Genomic DNA, 6,085 nt, shown 5'->3' on the forward strand with positions numbered 1-6,085 from the left:
ATCGATGAGAATAGGAGCAGGCTCGGTCCTCCTTTTCCTGTAGTCCACAATCATCTCCTGTGTCTTGATCACGTTGAGGGAGAGGTTGTTGTTCTTGCACCACACGGTAAGGTCTCTGACCTCCTCCATATAGGCTGTCTTGTCGTTGTCGGTGATCAGGCCTACCACTGTTGTGTCATCATCAACCTTAATGATGGCGTTGGAGTCATGCCTGTCCATGTAGTCATGAGTGAACAGGGAGTACAGGAGGGGACTGAGCACGCACCCCTGAGGGGCCCCCATGTTGAGGATTCCTTTTGTCCAGGTGTGAAAGGGCAGTGTGGAGTGCAATAGAGATTGCAACATCTGTGGATCTGTTGGGGTGGTATGCAAACTGGAGTGGGTCTAGGGTTTCTGGGATAATGGTGTTGATGTGACCCATGACCAGCCTTTCAAAGCACTTAATTGCTACAGACCTGAGGGCTACAGGTCGCTAGTCATTTAGGCAGGTTCTTGGGCAAAGGGACTATGGTGGTCTGCTTGAAACATGTTGGTATTACAGACTCAGACAGGGAGAGGTTGAAAATGTCAGTGAAGACACTTGCCAGTTGGTCAGCAAATGCTCGGAGTACACGTCCTGGTAATCCGTCGGGCCCTGCAGCCTTGTGACTGTTGACATGTTTAAAGTCTTAATCACATTGCCTGAAGAAAGCGTGATCACACAGTCATTCGGAACAGCTGATGCTCTCATGCATGTTTCAGTGTTACTTGCCTCGAATCGAGCATAGAAGTAATTTAGCTCGTCTGGTAGGCTTGTGTCCCTGGGCAGCTCTTGGCTATGCTTCCTTTTGTAGTCTGTAATAGTTTGCAAGCCCTGCCACATCCGACGAGCGTTGGAGCCAGTTTAGTACGATTCAATCTTAGTCCTGTGTTGACACTTTGCATGTTTGATGGTTCATCAGAGGGCATAGTGGGATTTTTACAAGCTTCCTGATTAGAGTCTGTGATAGAAAAATGAAATACTTACCCGATTTGTTGGATATTTAACAATTATTATCTTAACAAACAGTTAGATATTTCTGTCCTGCTAGTGCTGTGTTTTATGATCTTCCCTCTAGCACCCTGCAGCTGATCTGGGCATATGGTTTAACTAGAGATGGCTTGTGCTGACAATTGATGCTTATTTTAGTGATATATATATACCAACAGCCACATTCCATTCTATGATTAGTGGTGCATGTGAGACACATGTCTCCGGTCTGACTGAGCCTGCATTCCATAGACACGATATGGTGTATGTTTTCCCGGGATAGAGATAGGCTTGAGGAACAGAACAAAGGCCTCAGTATTCCTAATTAACCTGGCATCTGGGAGACAGTACCAGAGGCAGACGACCAGAAGATGAACCCAAAGTGGCTTATGGTGCCCCCAATCCATAGTTGAAGTCGGAAGTTTACATGCACTTAGGTTGGAGTCATTAAAACTAATTTATCAACCACTCCACAAATTTATTTTTAACAAATTATGGTTTTGGCAAGTCGGTTAGGACACCTTGTGCATGACACAAGTAATTCCCTCAACAATTGTTTACAGACAGATTACTCACAATTCCAGTGGGTAAGAGGTTTACATACACTAAGTTGACTGGGCCTTTAAACAGCTTGAAAAATTCCAGGAAATTATGTCACAGCTTTAAAAGCTTCTGATAGGCTAATTGACATCATTTGAGTCAATTGGAGGTGTACCTGTGGATGTATTTCAAGGCCTACCTTCAAACTCGGTGCCTCTTTGCTTGACATCATGGGAAAATCAAAAGAAATCAGCCAAGACCTCAGAAAAATAATTGTAGACCTCCATAAATCTGGTTAATCCTTGGGAGCAATTTCCAAACGCCTGAATGTACCACGTTCGTCTGTACAAACAATAGTACGCCAGTTTAAACACCATGGGACCAGACAGGCATCATACCGCTCAGGAGGGAGACACGTATGTATGTTATTTTTTCTGTCTCCTAGAGATGAACGTACTTTGGTGCGAAAAGTGCAAATCAATCTCAGAACAACAGCAAAGGACCTTGTGAAGATGCTGGAGGAAACAGCTACAAAAGTATCTATAGCCACAGTAAAACGAGTCCTATATCGACATAATCTGAAAGGCTGCTCAGCAAGGAAGAAGCCACTACTCCAAAACCACCATAAAAAAGCCAGACTGCGGTTTGCAACTGCACATGGGGACAAAGATGGTACTTTTTGGAGAAATATCCTCTGGTCTGATGAAACAAAAATTGTCTAGCCATAATTACCATTGTTATGTTTAGAGGAAAAAGGGGGAGTGGGGGTGGCAGGATGGCAGCATCTTTGCTGCAGGAGGGACTGGTGCACTTCACAAAATAGATAGCATCACGAGGCAGGAAAATTATGTGGATATATTGAAGCAACATCGCAAGACATCAGTCTTTATAGTTATAGTTTGGTCGCACATGGGTCTTCCAAATGGGCAATGACCCCAAGCATACTTACAAAGTTGTGGTAAAAGCTTAAGCAATAGCTTAAGGACAACAAAGTCAAGGTATTGGAGTGGCCATCACAAAGCCCTGACCTCATTCCTATAGAAAATCTGTGGGCAGAACTGAAAAAGCGTGCGCGAGCAAGGAGGCCTACGAACTTGACTCAGTTACACCAGCTCTGTCAGGAGGAATGGGACAAAATTCACCCAACGTATTGTGGGAAGCTTGTGTAAGGCTGCCCAAAATGTTTGACCGAAGTTAAACAAGTTAAAGGCAATGCTACCAAATAGTAATTGAGTGTATGTAAACTTCTGACCCACTGGGAATGTGATGAAACTAATAAAAGCCTAAATAAATCATTCTCTCTATTATTATTCTGACATTTCACATCCTTAAAATAAAGTGGAGATCCTAACTGACCCGAAGACAGGGCATTTGTACTACGATTAAATGTCAGGAATTGTGAAAAACTGAGTTTAAATGTATTTGGCTAAGGTGTATGTCAACTTATGACTTCAACTGTATGTAGGAGAGGTGGAACCAAGCATTCTGGGTATTAGCTCTATAAACTGTGCATTGTCTGTAAAGGGGAGGCTCTCAGTCCAACAGTCAAGACTGTTATGCTGACGGTTTCATTATTTCAATAATTAATTAATATTAAATAAGATGATTGTTTGAAGAAATTACCAAGTCTCTCTCAGTACTGAATTTCCAACACATTTTTTTGCGACGAGGAGGTGATCTGCAACTTCACCTGTTGACCGCTCCTGAAGATCTGGGTAAACTGTGCACAGGGGATCAGAAATTAGGATCTCAGGGTAAACCACGCTTATTATTGAGCACCTGGACCCGCCTATGATCTGAGAGGTAGCGGGCACGGGATACCAGATCTCGGACGTAGTACTGAGAGAGGTAGGCTTGGACAATCTATCAATAAGTGATGAAATTATAAAGGAAAAAGAAAGAAAAAATTAAAGCCCCTGTTGAGGGTACGCTCAGAGTGAGGTCTTCCTTAAGAGGGCCATAGCTGAGGTAACTAGCAGGACTGAGTTGAGTTGATAAGAGTGTTATTAAGTGAGGTATCCTTGGGCACAATTGTTAATTAGCCAGTTGCGGGCACCCAAAAGTCCAGATCTGTGGTACTGAGTTGATCACAGTAGGATTGGTGAGGTTAATGTAGAGTGAAGGACTAGAGGACTAGGGTAATCTTGTGAGAAAAATCAATGATTGTTTGAAGAAAAGACCAAGTCTCTCTCAGTACTGAATTTCCATGACAAGTCCCTCTCTTTGAAAGCTGCAGCTCTACACTTTACCTCAGTGCGATTGTTGCCTGTAATCCATGGCTTCTAGTTGGGGTATGTATGTACAGTCACTGTGGGGAAGACAGTATCAATGCACTTATTGATGAAGCCAGTGACTGATGTGGTGTTCTCCTCAATGCCATCGGAAGAATCCCAGAACATATTCCAGTCTGTGCTAGCAAGACTGTCCTGTAGCTCAGCATCTGCTTCATCTGACCACATTTTTATTGACCGAGTCACTGGTGCTTCCTGCTTTAATTTTTGCTTGTAATCAGGAATCAGGAGGATAGAATTATGGTCAGATTTGCCAAATGGAGGGTGAGGGAGAACTTTGTACGCGTCTCTGTGTGTGGAGTAAAGGTGGTCAGAATTGTTTTCCCCTTCTGGTTGCACATTTAACATGCTGATAGAAATTTTGTAAAACGGATTTAAGTTTCCCTGCATTAAAGTCCCCGGCCACTTGGAGCACCTCCTCTGGCTGAGCGTTTTCCTGTTTGCTTATGGCGGTATACAGCTCATTGAGTGCGGTCTTAGTGCCAGCATCGGTTAGTGATGGTAATTAGACAGCTACGAAGAATATAGATGAAAACCCTTTGGTAGATAGTGTGGTCTACAGCTTATCATGAGATACTACCTCAGGTGAGCTAAACCTTGAGACTTTCTTAGATATCGTGCACCAGCTGTTGTTTGCAAATACACATAGACCGCCACCCCTTGTCTCACCAGAGACTGCTTTTCTATCCTGCCGATACAGTGTATAACCCGCCAGCTGTATGTTATTCATGACGTCGTTCAGCCACAACTCGGTGAAACATAAGATATTACAATTTTTAATGTCCGTTGGTAGGATATACGTGCTTGTAGTTCATCCACTTTATTACCCAGCGATTGTACATTGGCCAGTAGTACCAATGGCAAAGGCAGATTAGCCACTTCGCCGGATCGCCGGATCCTCACAAGGCATCCCGATCTCCTTCTGCGAAACCTCCATTTCTTTCTCCTGCGAATGACAGGGATGAGGGTCTGTTCGCCTGTCTGGAGTAAATCCCTCTCGTCCGACTCATTAAAGAAAAATGATTTGTCCAGTTCAAATTGAGTAATCGCTCTTCTGATGTCCAGAATCTATTTCCGGTCATAAGAGACTGTAGCAGCAACATTTTGTGCAAAAAAAGTGACAAAGAGCCCATAAAACAGCAGCCATCCCCTCCGGCGCCATCTTAACACCACACTAGATCAGAGCTTCAACAAACGGACTGACCATGCCAGTGCTGCAGAGGTACAGTGCCTTCAGAAAGTATTCATACCCCTTGACGTATTCTACATTTTGTGGTGTTACCGCCTGAATTCAAAGTTGATTAAGTAGACATTTTTCTGACCCATTTACAAAAATACCTCATTATGACAAAGTGATATCATATTAAGATTTTTTTGCAAATATATCAAAAATGAAATGATCATTTATAATTTTCACTCCAGCTCAGGTGCATCCAATTTCCTTTGATCATCCATGAGATGTCACAACAACATGATTGGAGTCCACCTGTGGCCAATTCAATTGTTTGTACATGTTTTAGAAAGAAACAAAGCTTTCTATATAAGGTCCCACAGTTGACAGTCCATGTCAGAGCAGAAAGTAGGCAAGTCAGTTAAGAACAAATTCTTATTTGTGTTCTTATTTACAATTACTGCCTACCCCGGCCAAACCCGAACCCTGGTGACACTGGGCCAATTGTGCGCCGCCATATGGTTATGGTTACAATTATATTTCGGAGATCTACGGCTAGTTCCTTGGACTTCATGTTATACTATCTGGGTCTCCCGAGTGGCGCAGCAGTCTAAGGCATTGCATCTCAGTGCTAGAGGTGTCACTACAGATCCTGGTTTGATTCCAGGCTATATCACAATTGGCCGTGATTGAGAGTCCCTCCCACCGTATCTGGGGAAGGGTATAAAACTATTTATAAGGTGTTAAAATCTTCCAAGAGCACAGTGCTCTCCATCATTGGGAAATTGAAAGAATATGGAACTACCCAGACTCTGCCTAGAGCTGACCGTTCGACCAAACTGAGCAACCGGGCAAGAAGGACCTTGGTCAGGGAGGTGAACAAGAACCCAGTGACCACTCTGACAGAACTACATAATTCCTTGGCTGAGATGGGAGAACCTAACAGAAGGACAACAGTCTCTACAGCACTTCACCAATCTGGGCTTTATAATAGAGTGACCGGGCGGAAGCTACTCCTGAGAGAAAGGCACATGGCAGCACGCCTGGAGTTTGCAACAAAATAAAGCAAAAGAT

This window comes from Oncorhynchus nerka, linkage group LG3, assembly GCF_034236695.1.
Source record: "Oncorhynchus nerka isolate Pitt River linkage group LG3, Oner_Uvic_2.0, whole genome shotgun sequence".
NCBI lineage: Eukaryota > Metazoa > Chordata > Actinopteri > Salmoniformes > Salmonidae > Oncorhynchus > Oncorhynchus nerka.